This window comes from Diceros bicornis, chromosome X (assembly GCF_020826845.1).
Source record: "Diceros bicornis minor isolate mBicDic1 chromosome X, mDicBic1.mat.cur, whole genome shotgun sequence".
NCBI classification, from domain to species: Eukaryota; Metazoa; Chordata; class Mammalia; order Perissodactyla; family Rhinocerotidae; genus Diceros; species Diceros bicornis.
Window position 1 is genome coordinate 119,396,003 of NC_080781.1, and position 12,728 is coordinate 119,408,730.

At 38.2% G+C, this 12,728-nt stretch overlaps 1 protein-coding gene across 2 annotated transcripts in view; it reads right to left on the reverse strand.

The window, feature by feature from the left end:
• Window positions 1–12,728, reverse strand: part of ENOX2 (ecto-NOX disulfide-thiol exchanger 2) — a 254,192-nt gene that overhangs the window by 141,178 nt on the left and 100,286 nt on the right. The window contains exon 2 of one of the 2 annotated variants that reach the window (XM_058536720.1): window positions 7,707–7,850. The exons of the other annotated variant lie outside the window; for it this stretch is intronic. The gene's annotated coding sequence lies outside the window, so the exon portion shown is untranslated. The remainder of the gene's footprint in view (window positions 1–7,706; window positions 7,851–12,728) is intronic. 2 annotated transcript variants of the gene reach the window in all.

Consider the following 12,728-nt stretch of genomic DNA (forward strand, 5'->3'; position numbering starts at 1 on the left):
TGGACCAGCATTGCTAGTTCCCCCTGGTTTAAAAAAAATTCTAAGGATAAGACCTTGAAAAATCAAACGTCATGTTAATCTTCAAATAAACAGCAATGTTGGGATTGTGGGGGTTCTTGTCACACTTGTCACCATTCCATAGGGAGGAGGGAATATCAATTATATTTGTGAGAGAGGACAGACATTCCTATGGAAAGTTCTCTGGGCTTTCACCCCACCCCTGCTTGCTCCTTGGCACAGGAGGAGGATTGATTTATCTGATTAGTAATATTAGAATAAAAATAAATGCCCATTCATGGCTTAACCTCTGCATTCTGGCTCTCAGGTCAGAATGCCCTCAAGTTGAGGACCCTTTGTCTCTTATAAAGTCAGCAGAGCTTAGTCAGGGAACAGGCAGTTTTCCAATGGCAGGCCTACAGGTCCACCTTGCTCTTAATTTCCAGCTTCCACTGAATTGTGACACAGGCCATCGCTCTCAGTGACACTGGCAAGGTAAGTAGTCTGCTCTGCAGACTCAATCTTCCCCATGGGTGGGTATCAAGGTACAGATTTGGAGCTGGGGATGGTAGGAAGCCTCATTAAGCCTTAGGCTCAAATCATGTTCTTCGATTCCATTTTACTTATAATAAAGCTGATACTACATTTTGTTCCTCAAATGGCTTTTCATGTTTATTCTCAGTTTGATTCAGAACTGGAAGGAGAGAAGCACTCACACTCACAAACCCTAGCAAGCAGCAGCAGTAACTGTAAAAGTAGTATCTGACCGTTTTCAAAACACTTTCCCCATTTAACAGACAAGGAAATGGAGAGTTAAAAAATAGGCTTGTGTGATTTACCCAGGGTCAAAATACTAATAATAAGTGGCAAATCCAGTACTAAAATTACAATCTTCAGTATTCTTTTTCTCTCTTATGAAGGCCAGAGAGGCCCTTAAAAATCCCAAGGTCAAGAATGACAGTTGCTTTGATAACTTTACTAAGCTAACAGGAGAGAAAAAAAAACCTCCCCAAATCTAAGAATCCTAGTACTCTGAAATTGAATTTTACAGACCTAAAACTAATTTTTTTCAGATAAGTCTTTACTTAAAAATCAACAAATTGAAAGAGATCCTCTAGACAAAATGATGTAACAAAGTTTAAATCACAGACAAAACATGATTATAATTTTTCTTCCTATTTGGATGGAGTGGCCCTAGGGTGGGCTGGGATAGGGGACACAAACTGTCCCCTGCCAGGTAAGCAGGTGTCACAAAGAGTTCTTCTGTCATTTGCTAAGCTGCTGGAGTTCAGCTCTACAGAAGCAATTCCCTCATAGGTGTTTCCCAGTCTCAAACTCCTTTTCTAGATTGAGATCAAAGGGCCCTCCCCTGTGTGGCAGGCAGAACAGACATAGGATCTCATATACCATTGGGTTAGCTTGCCACAAATCCTGTAATACAATTAGCCTGGGGAAAGCCAGCTCCTCTAGGTTATAGATACACTTTCTGCAGTACAAGTAAATCAATCACATACCACAGTCCCAGCCAACTTGAAATGATTATATAGGTCTGGTAATAATTAGTTCTTGTTCTGCCACTAATTAACCATGTAACTTTAGACAAGTTCCTTCTCTGGGTCTCAGTTTCTTCATTTGTAAAAATTATGGAGTTAGACAAGGTTGCCTGCAACTCTAAAATACTATGATTCAACATCTACCACTAGACTCTATATTACCAACACATGAGGCTGACTCATGCTTCATGTCCGCTGAGAGAACTCCTAAAGACTCAGGTACAATGAAGTCACAAAATCATCCCAAAGCTATTCCAATGGTTGGGGCAACTAAGAGAGATATACTTGCATTTTTCTATCCTGCCTCTTTTGTGCCACTCTCAATCTCGTCTCCTCCCCGACAGTCCTTGAAGATGAAAAATTTCACACTGAGTTTCTAACAGACCTGAGAAAGAAAGAAGTCAGCTTACTTTTTTGATCCTCTAGTTACCAAGATATGGTTTTATTTCTTGAAACTGTAATCAGATAAAAATATCCAAAGGACTAAAGAAACTAAGTAGGGCTATTAGTCTACTCTTTTTCTTATTTTAATTCCATCTGAAGGAACAATAGGCTCTTCTTGCCTTTGGCAATATAATAATTCAGCTGATATGCTAGAAATACCACACACCAAGATATAAAACGGTGGCATTTTCTCTCTTTAAAAACAATCAATGCTTTCATTCATGGACTTCCAAGTACATGTGAAATAAAAGTCTCAGCCCTGTGAATCTGAGGTAAATCAAAGGGCTGTAGGTGTCATAGAAAAGTTTCCTGGTTCATTGCCCTTCTTCTGGGTAAGAAAGGAAACAAAAGTACTCCCAGGCAGATGGGTGCTAATCTCATTTTATATTCTCTTCCAAGTGGGATTAAACAACTTCCCCTGATAACTCATTCCAGTATAGTTCCTTCTTATGTCTGACTGAATCTCTCCTTGCTGCTCTGCAGGCCTATTTCCTCTTATTAATCTAGCCTTGGCAGTGCTGGAACTGTTTACTGTCTTTCATACTATCAAGTCTCATTTGGACTTCCAGAGATTCTAAAGGAAATCTCGAGAACTGCGTTAGGGGGTCTATGATCAAGTTTAGATACTATCTGGAGGTCCTTATTATATCATAACATTCCTGGTGATGTTAGTCTACCTTAGCCAAAGTCATTTCTCCTCTCTGGTTATTAGTATCTCATCTGTAAAATGTTGCTTAGTACCGGGCATCACGTATTTAAGTGCAAACCTATCTTTCAATACAGGCCTATGAGAGAAGACAATGGAAATACGACTATGTCCACATCTGGATGACCATCCTGGTATCATAATTACCCCAGGTTAGTTGCCCACCCTTCCAGAGAGTTGACACTTTCTTTGAATACTAGTGTACCATGATGTTGCTTAAAACAATACATTCGATTTTAGTCATCATCCAATTGGCCTTGTTGACTCATGGATTCTTCCACTTTAGTGGAAGTATTTGAGAAGAGAGACGGTATTTCTGCTTCTACAAATCCAGTTGGATTTCAAACTAGGAGGCAGTTGGCATCTTCTGGACAGGAACTTGGCATTACGATTTGATAAGGGTTTAACAATCTTCTACTTTTTAGCCATAGAATATCATCTGAATAAGTGGACTCATTGCAATCTTAGACAATTTGTGCAGCTGCAGTATCACTGAGGAAACATTTCCATGGGAAAAAGGTGAAATTTGAGAGCAAACACACTTGGAAGAATTCTGAGCTCATCTTAAGATAAAAGCTGCAAAGCAACCAGATCCATAAAGAAAGAGTTTGTGGTCAAATATTGCAGTAATATCTAATCCAGATTACTGATCTACTTCACAGAGGAGTTGTCATAGGATATCCCAACTCCACCTATCAGTTTCCCTTGGGTGCTCATGAAATTTCACCTAGTAAAGAGGCAAGGATTACATTAGGGCCAGGTATTCTTTTTTCAAGTACCCAGATTTGATGTCTGGCTGCTTTAAGGATGTAATCTCACAAATGTCTGGAGTTTGACCTTTAGGGACAAGCGAGGCTGTCAGTTGATCAACATTAGATACTAACTGCCCAGTTTTGTCCACAACTCCACCTTGGGAGTGACAAGAGAATAACGGAGAATATTAAGGCAAAGGGAAGCAATTCTTCAGCCAGATATGTGATCAATCAACAAATATTTCTTGAGCATCCATTGTGTGCAAGACACCGTATCTCTGCTAAACAACATATGAGTCAGGGGCCCTTCCAATAAGTGGCTGATGACTGAGTTGAAAGGCTAAGACATATTTGTATGAACAGATAACCAATAGTTTAAGGTGGTCTATAATCAGTTTCAAGTGATTCATATGAATATAATGACCAACTGGTTTCAGAGGTATAAGTGAACAATGCTAACTAGGATGATCCAGAAGGCTTCCCGGAGAAGGTAGGACTTGTACTAGGGTACTATCAGTTGGACAGGATTTTGACAGGTGAAAGAAGAGGGAGGGCATGCCAGGCAAACGAAATGGCATGAGCAAGGTACTGAAGTAGGCAGGCGAAGTGCCTGTTTGGAGAAAGGTAGCAGATCACCTTGGCTCACATAGAAGACTTATTTTGAGGAGTAGCAGAAAAGAAAGCTGAAAAGAAGGAACCATGGGATCTCAGAGTTTGAAGGGATCCTAGGGATAATCAAATCCAAGCTCTTCCCACCTTATTCTTATACAAACATAGCTTTCCCAGTGTGCCACCAATGTTTACTACACATTTTAGTAATGGGTCCAGATTCCTAATATCTATAGATGTAGTAATTCTGGCATAGCAGTTAGAGATAGGCTTTGGAGTTGGAGGCCTAGCTAAACTGCTTGCTAGATATTCACCCTTGGGTAAGTTTATTTAAGCTTTATTTCTTCCCCTATAAATGTGGATAACAGTACACTAACTTATAGTGGAGGTAGGAAGAAAAGGAGAAAATGCTTGAAGGAGACAGAAAAGGAAGAGGAATCTGCAAAGTGTATTGCCAAGGAAGGCAGAAGAAGAGAGGATTCAAGGAAGGGGAGGTTGTTAACTGCAACAAATGAAGTAAACAGGTCAAGGTGGTTGAGACCTTGACTTCGACAATTTCGAGGTTACTAGTGACCTTTAAGAAATCAATTTTAGTATGAAAGGAGAGAGGCAGTTTGTAGAAAAGGGTGAGGTAGGAGGGATGGGAAAGGAAGAAAAGAAAGAACATGTAGTGAGGAACTGGAGTTGCAGGCAAAGACCCTTCTCTCATTTGCAGTGACAGGAAAGGGAGAGAGATGGCTTTGATGAAAATGGGTCACAGGGTTGAGTGATGTAATGGTTGGATGTATATCTCAGCTAAGAACTGAAATGGCTGGTAGCCCCTGTAAGGACTTCCAACTCTAGCTTTCCTTCTTGGCAAGATGCACGGAATGGTGACAAAGGAAGAAGGAAGTTCCTACTCACAAAATATCTTCGTTTTCCTATTGTCTTGCACTGCATAGGAAGAAAATACTATTATAAAGCAATCTGCCCATTTATAATACAATAAGATTGCCAGCTGAACAATTATAAGAGACTCCTTGTGTAGTAAAACCTCATTAATTTGGACCACACTAATTTGGAATTTGTGGTAATTTAACCTGGGCTGGAGTTACCTTTGTACTACTTACAAAGAAAGGGTTCACTAAGCAAATGATGTGAAAAAGATTGCTAATTTAGCCTGCCAGGGGGCTATTTCACCTATTTTAAAGAACATAGTGTTTTTTAAGAACTTCAGCATATTCATTATCTGAATGTAAATTGATTCTGCTAATTATAGATTAGCATAATCTACTGCTAAAATTCTGTATCTGCAACAGTTACTTTGCTCTCACTGAATATGCTCATTAGAAATAAAACTGCAATTCTTGAAAGTTAGTTCATAATTCAGATTAACGCCTACCTATTCTTTCCCCACCCTCACAAGTTAACTACAATTCAGGAGGTGTTACTGTAAACTATCACATCACTTATCACGAACACAGCGGAAAAACTAATAAGTGATCAATAAAGGCCTCAGAGCAGCCAAAATAGATGTCTTCAAGTTGATACCCTAAATCCTGTAACTCTCTCCATCGCAGGTTCTCTTAGAGCTAACTTAACTCTTACTTAACATGCTAATCTGACAGACCAACTTGCAGAGCTGGCTGTTTTTTTTTAAAGTTCGTAACTGATTAGAAGGAGAAAAAGGGCTGCTACATGAAGGGACATTGAGAGAAACCAGAAGTGACTACAGACTGCAGAAAAGAGACAGGACATGTATAAAATGTGGCTGTAATAACTAAAAAACCATCACAGTCCAGGACAATTTAGTGTAGAGTTAAAAGGCCTAAATTCCTTAGAAACCCTGAAAACTACAATAGAGTATTATAGTGCAGTACAATAGCTAATGACTGGAATTACGCCTCTAAATGATCAAAGTTTAGATTATGGTGAATATATGCCTTAAAAAGGCAGATGAGTTTATACACACACACATATATGATGTGTATCCATAATGGTTAACCTAAAAATGTGAAATGTGTTGATGCTTAGAAAGATGAAATTCACAATATTATATAATAATAATGATAAAATAACAGCAACATTTATTAAGTGTGATTACTGTGTGCAGATCTCATGCTAAGCACTTTACCTATATAATTTCATTTTATTCTGCTAACAATCCTAAGAGGTAGGGTTTAGTATCATTTCTACTTTACAATTGAAGAAAGTGAAACTCAGCGAGTTTAAGGAACCAACCCCAGGCCACACACAGAGATAGAGCTGGGATTAGAACTCAGGCCAGTTCCTTGGCTACATACTAGGCCTTTCAACGCTCCAGAAAATACAGCTCTCTAAGAATCACTCTTTTTCTAAGGGCTTCAGATAGCTAATGTTTTACTGTATTTTTGTTTTTCCAAACTCGTATTTAACAAATATCTTGACTTATAAGCAGAAAGACCTATGATCTAAGTGTCAGATATAATGTTATATGTTTGTAAACATGCTCCATGTTATAAACTGAGTGTAAAAGTAGTAGTAAAAAACAGAACCAAACAAAAACAAAAACAACATGAACGTGTCTATTAGGCCCATCCCAAAATCTCAGATCAGTCTCTATATACTACAGATAACATTTTCAAATGAACAGCCAAACAACAAAGAGATGAAATTTTAACATAACAAATTATCCGTTAAGATCTGGTTCTCCTATTGTTTCCTCACTCATTTTGCAGAGATTTAACATGAGAATAGGCCAATGGAACATGAAGGAGAGGGGACATCGCAGGGGAGGCTAAAAATTCAGTTGGCTGTTATAGAGGATTTAGAAAAATATGTTCGTCAGCTATTCTGTGAGAGCTATGAGGGCATAAAACACACGTGGGAGGCTGCCCATTGGTGCAAGCGGTTAAGTGCACGTGCTCTGCTTTGGTGGCCTGGGGTTCACGGGTTTGGATCCTGGGCATGCACCGATGCACCGCGTGTCACGCCATGCTGTGGTGGAGTCCCATATAAAAAAGTAGAGGAAGATGGGCACAGATGTTAGCTCAGGGCCAGTCTTCTCCGGCAAAACAGAGGAGGATCGGCATCGGATGTTAGCTCAGGGCTGATCTTCCTCACCAAAAAAAAAAAAAAAACACACACACATGTGGGCATAGTGTGTACTGGGAGAAACAGCGGTAGGGTAGGGAGATGCAAATTTAAGCAGTCATCTGCATTAGAAATAAAAGTAAGGGTAGCCTGCCACATGTACATACAAAGAAAACTGTACAGTGAAACCATTTACTCAAGCAATTCCTTCTACCTAAATTAATGTTCTTTACTCATCTCTTCTTGTCTCAAGCCCACCCATTCAAAGCCCAGCTACAAATGTGACTTCTGCTGTGAAGTGTTCCACGATGCCCAAGGCTGAATTAAACTCCTCCCCTATTTGTGCTCCCATACGTTTTTTTTTTCCCTTTACACATTTACCACAGCACTGATGATACTCTATCTTGTTATTAGAATCATTTATGTATGTGTTTTCCCCCCTCTATCCTATCATGAGTTCCTCGAGGGTAGGGGACTCTTTCTCATTTCTGTAGTTCCTACAAACCCTAGTACAGTGCCTGCCACATACCAGGCTCTGGGAAAGTGTTGACTCAATGGCACTGGCTTAAGAGAGTGCATTATCGCCTAGCTTACCTGAAGGAGCATTTGTTCTCTTTCTTTTCTTGCTTGAATCCCCTCCATTCTCAATGAGGCCTTCTGTGACCAGAGGGCCACTGGCACTACCAAACTGCAGGGGCTCGTTGTTGTTGGCAGGGTCAAAGGGCAGCTGGTTCAATCCTAAAGAAGAAAAAAGAAAGCCAAAATCCAGACTCCATTAAGGACTGGGATGTCTCCAGATTTTATTATATGAGCCACTAAAGGAAAATTCTCTAACTCTTAAGAGCCTAGGAGTAACAAGTGAATCCCTTAAAGCCAGTTGCCCTCTGTACTTGTTACAGATCTTGTTGACAAGTATAGAATTTAAAATATGGGCTTTTATAAGACTGTGGCTCTGTCATTTGTAAAATCCCTCCTGTTTCTGGGAAATTAACATTTTTGGCCACAAGCTATCAATTATCCTCTACCTCCTCCCTTAAAGAGATAGGATCCTCTTTAACTGTGGCTATGGTTGGACCCACTCTTTGAAAAAGCTTGGCCATGTGTTCCTTAGATTATCTCTCGACATTTTTCCATTCTTTCATCACAAGGGTTGTTGAATTGACACAGATATAATCATTAGACTATGCTGGTGTTAAAGTCACTTCCAACCATAATACAGAGGTTTCCAAAAAAGAAACCATAACTCCACAGCAAATAAGAAAAGGAAACAAAGATATAGAACTCACAAGGAGGTTATTTAGTAGTTGGAGTGATGGGGAGTTATCACCCAGATTTGGGTAGTGTTAATCCCATCCTCTTCAAATAACATCAGAAGCATGGTCACTTTACTAGTCACTGCTGTGCCATATAAAATGGCAAAAGGCATTTTCTACTCTCCAAGTCTTACATGGTTCAGCAAGGGACGAGCAGAGATAGTTTCTTACACCTCTGGCAGCAGTACCTGGAATTTCAAGTGTTTCAATTAAAACTTCATGAAATGTGGAATCAAAAACTTTGTTAAAGTTCAAAGTTAGGTGATCTTTTCTAAGCCTTTTATCCACTAGTTCTCTAATCCTATCAAAAGACGAATCAGGTTGGCTTGACATGGCTCACTCTTTAACCCTCAATTTTTCTATGGCCCGCAGCTGTACAATTCTTGAGGTAATGTAAAATGTCAATAAAAGCTTGAAATTCAGTCAGCTAAAGGTCAAGTTTCTGTAAAATGAATGCTAAAGTTCTAACAAAATGACTTTACGTTACAGTCATGTGCCGCATGACGACGTTTCAGTCAATGACTGACCACATAGACAACGGTGATCCCCTAAGATTAGTAACATAGAGCCTAGGTGTGTCATAGGCTATACCATCTAGGTTTTTGTAAGTACACTCTATGATGTTCGCACCACAACAAATCTTTCCTAACAACACATTTCTCAGAACCTACCCCCATCATTAAGTGATGCACGACTGTATTGTTTTTAATAAAAAGTATCCCTATGCTAACGTTTTCAGCCCATGTAACAACTACTATTTCTTCAGCAATCAGACTCCACTTGGTACACCTCCATTAAATGTCTTCTGGGACTTGTCAAACATTCTTCCTTTACGTTATCTGAGTAACTAAGTGAAAGAATGAAAACTTGCTTCCATAAGTCAACCATTCACTGCATCATGTCTATGTCCTGTTAAATCCCTACTATGACTAGAACTAAAGAAACAAACACCAATTGCTGTGTATTTAAAAACAAGACCAAGACTATTTTCAAGACTAGATTTTTATATAATTTACAAATGAAGATGTTTCTTGCACCTGAGTAGTCCCAGAGTCAACTATGTGTAGTATTCCAAAACTTTTCTTGGTATTTCTTTCTGCAGTATAATACTGACCAAAACAAGTTCCACAGAAGATAGAATGGCATAGTGGAAACAGTATGTGTGTCTGAGCCTGACAGATGAGGGTTCAAATCCTGGCTCTGTCTTTTACTAGCTGGGTATCTTTTGGCAATTCATGTAATCTCCCTTCGTCTTAGTTTCATAATGTGTAAAAGGCGAGGGATAACATTGCACACGGTTGCTGCAAAGATAAACATACTTTGCATAACATATATATATTTAAAGCTATGACTATCTTATTATTCTAAGTGAATTAAAATAAACTTTCCCTGTAAGTTTGTAAGTTCTTCTAAAGAGGATCTCTCTCTCTCTCTCTCCCCCCTACAACTGTATCCTTGGTGCCTAGCACCATGCCTGGCATCTAGTGAGTGTTGAATGAATGAATTAATACTCAGTAGGGTGGGGGTAGGTGACTCATTCTATTAACTCATGTAGTAAAGTCTTGACAGCTGATAATCAAGAATTAATGCCAGAAATTAAAAGTTCTGATGCTGATTATATTAATATTACTTAAAATAATTAGATTTCAAATGCATTTCCATTATTTGAGTACTATACCGCAGGATGGTGACATCTTGATCAAAAGGAATGCTCAGGGATTAGGAAGTTCTGATTAATGATGGTTAACCAGAAAATTTTTTCCTATTTTTTTTTGCATTTGGTAATTTTACAGAAAAATATATTAGTACATTTCCCTGCCTTATTAAGTAGATGACTGAGGATCTTACAGAGCTTCAGAGCCATGATCTGTAAAAGGAGGCTAATAACAGTACCTAACTCATGGGATTGTTAAAAGGATTAAATGAAACCATGTATGTAGAACATTTTGCATCACATCTGGCATACAGTAGATGCTCAATAAATATTAATTGCTATTATAATTTTGAATTTCCATTTTTAATTTCTAGAACTGTTGATGTACAATGTGAGGAGATTGGTCTGAACTTGCCCTGATCCAAGGATATACTCTACTTTCCACTTTGAACCTTTTCATTGCTATTTGTACCTTTTTCTAAAAGTTGAAGGAGTCCAGGAAAAAAAATCTGATGAACTAAAGGTATTAAGTCATAGGCATTTGATTATAATTGTGCTTGCCTTTTATTTAATCCCAGATGATAACTTTAGGGATTTAGGTATTTTGTTCTTCATACTAATGTACAGATTTTTGTTTGGCACTGAATAAGACTGAGATTTGAAGTACCTTCTGTATATCCACCTCATATATGATCCAGATATGTGAAAACCCTGATAATTAAGCACATTATCTCAGGCCTTGTTTTTTATAGAAAAAGATCTGATATCAAGGAGAGAGAGACATCCCACTCAGTAAGCTGATTCATTGAATACAAATTCATATTTTACATTACCCAGGACCCAATACAGTCTCCAAAGATTTGTAGTTTGAGAACAAGGGCTATAGAGATAGCAAAACCCTATGACACTAGTGCTTTCTAGCTACTTTTATTGTATTGTTTCATTTCTCCCCTAAGATAGCACTACATAAACCAATAAATCAGTAAATCAACAGGTACTTATAAGATCTTTTCTGCATCATGTATATGCGATCCATGCCCAATGTTATTTTAAGTAAAAGAGTCCCACTAAAACTATTTAAATTCTAAAAAGCCAACACTTTAATTTCAAGAATTCTTGTTGCTGAAATGTCATTTATGACTTAAATGTAAAATATTAGCAATTATCATATTGTACTTCTCACCCCAACTACAGAATTTATCCTTAAATCTCTTATGGAAGCTATTTATACCATATTTCTGCTAGACATGATGAAACTGGAAAATATTAGATTACGAAGAAACTTTCAAGGTTATCTAGTTCATTCTTCTATGCAATGCATAAATCTTATATATAGAACTCCTGACAGGCCTAAGTCCAGGGGGCACTTCTTAGCCTGGGGACCATTCTTTGCTATGCTCTGGGGGATTCAGCTTGCTTTCTTACCTTTTTTAAAACTACCACCTATTCTATTTTGAGGGTTCCTTTCATCTCCCTGCTTATGAAGTAGGATGCATTTTGTTTAATTGTTAACTTGCTAATTGTCCCTAAAATGAGCACGTGATCATCACTGCAAAAAACACATCCATGAAAAAACAAATAAACAAAAAACAAATGAAGGAGTCATAGAAAACAGAGCACAGTTAGAAATTTCCTAAAGTCTTATATATTTCTCATAGTCCTTTCCTTTTCATTCCTGAGGATATATTCAACAAAACTTTGAATCATGCTCATTCATTTCTCCTCACACCTTGTCCCCTCATTGCCTAACCCCATTAAATGCAGTTTGTCCAAAAGGAAGCACAAATTGATAAAATAAAGGAAAATAGATAATAAATATCGGTGTCATAGATTTCTGCTATTTCTGTATCTTATGTTCACAATTAAACAAGTCCATGTGGTAATGTAATCTCATCTAAAACCCGGTTGACTGGTTTAGACAGCTGACCAGCTGTTATTTCATGTCATGTCAAAATACAGACTATCTGACATCATAACACAGATGAAGTTACTTTAGAAAGTATGCATATTGGAGAAGGGTGGGGGTGGGGACCTTGAAGAATGACATTTCTCATCCCCTAGAACCAGGGAATTAAACATCTCAGAATGAAGTATGATTCTCAGTGAATCCCCCAATCTGCAGGTCAAGGAGTTCACATGCAATGATGTCTGCCATACAGATGCAAATGATTCCTGGGCTTTGAGGAAAGCACTGAAGAATTTTCATGATTCTTGTGAAAGAAGATCAATGATGGCTTTGTGCCCGGCTGCTGTTATAGTTACTGTGACAATTCACTTTACAGAGCTTTCCACTATCAAGTCAAATTAGGACTAACCTTCATGATGCAATCTAACTCTTTTAATGATTGCCCCAGGTTATAGTACTGAAATGTGACCCTTGGGCTCCTGTCACTTCTTATTTGCAGCTGTGGCCCACAGACTTAGGGTGATACAACCTTAGCAAAAAAGAAACACAATTCTACTCTGGATTAGTTCCCTTTAAAATAAAATGATTAGGTCTTGAGAAATCTGGTAAATTCAATTCAAGGCAGAAATCTCCAGACAGACTTTCATGTTGAAAAAACAGAATATTCGTTTTTGGGAAAAGGAACATTGTAGCTAATTTGTGTATAAAACAAATTTCTGTAACCTGAGTCCAATTTTCCAATT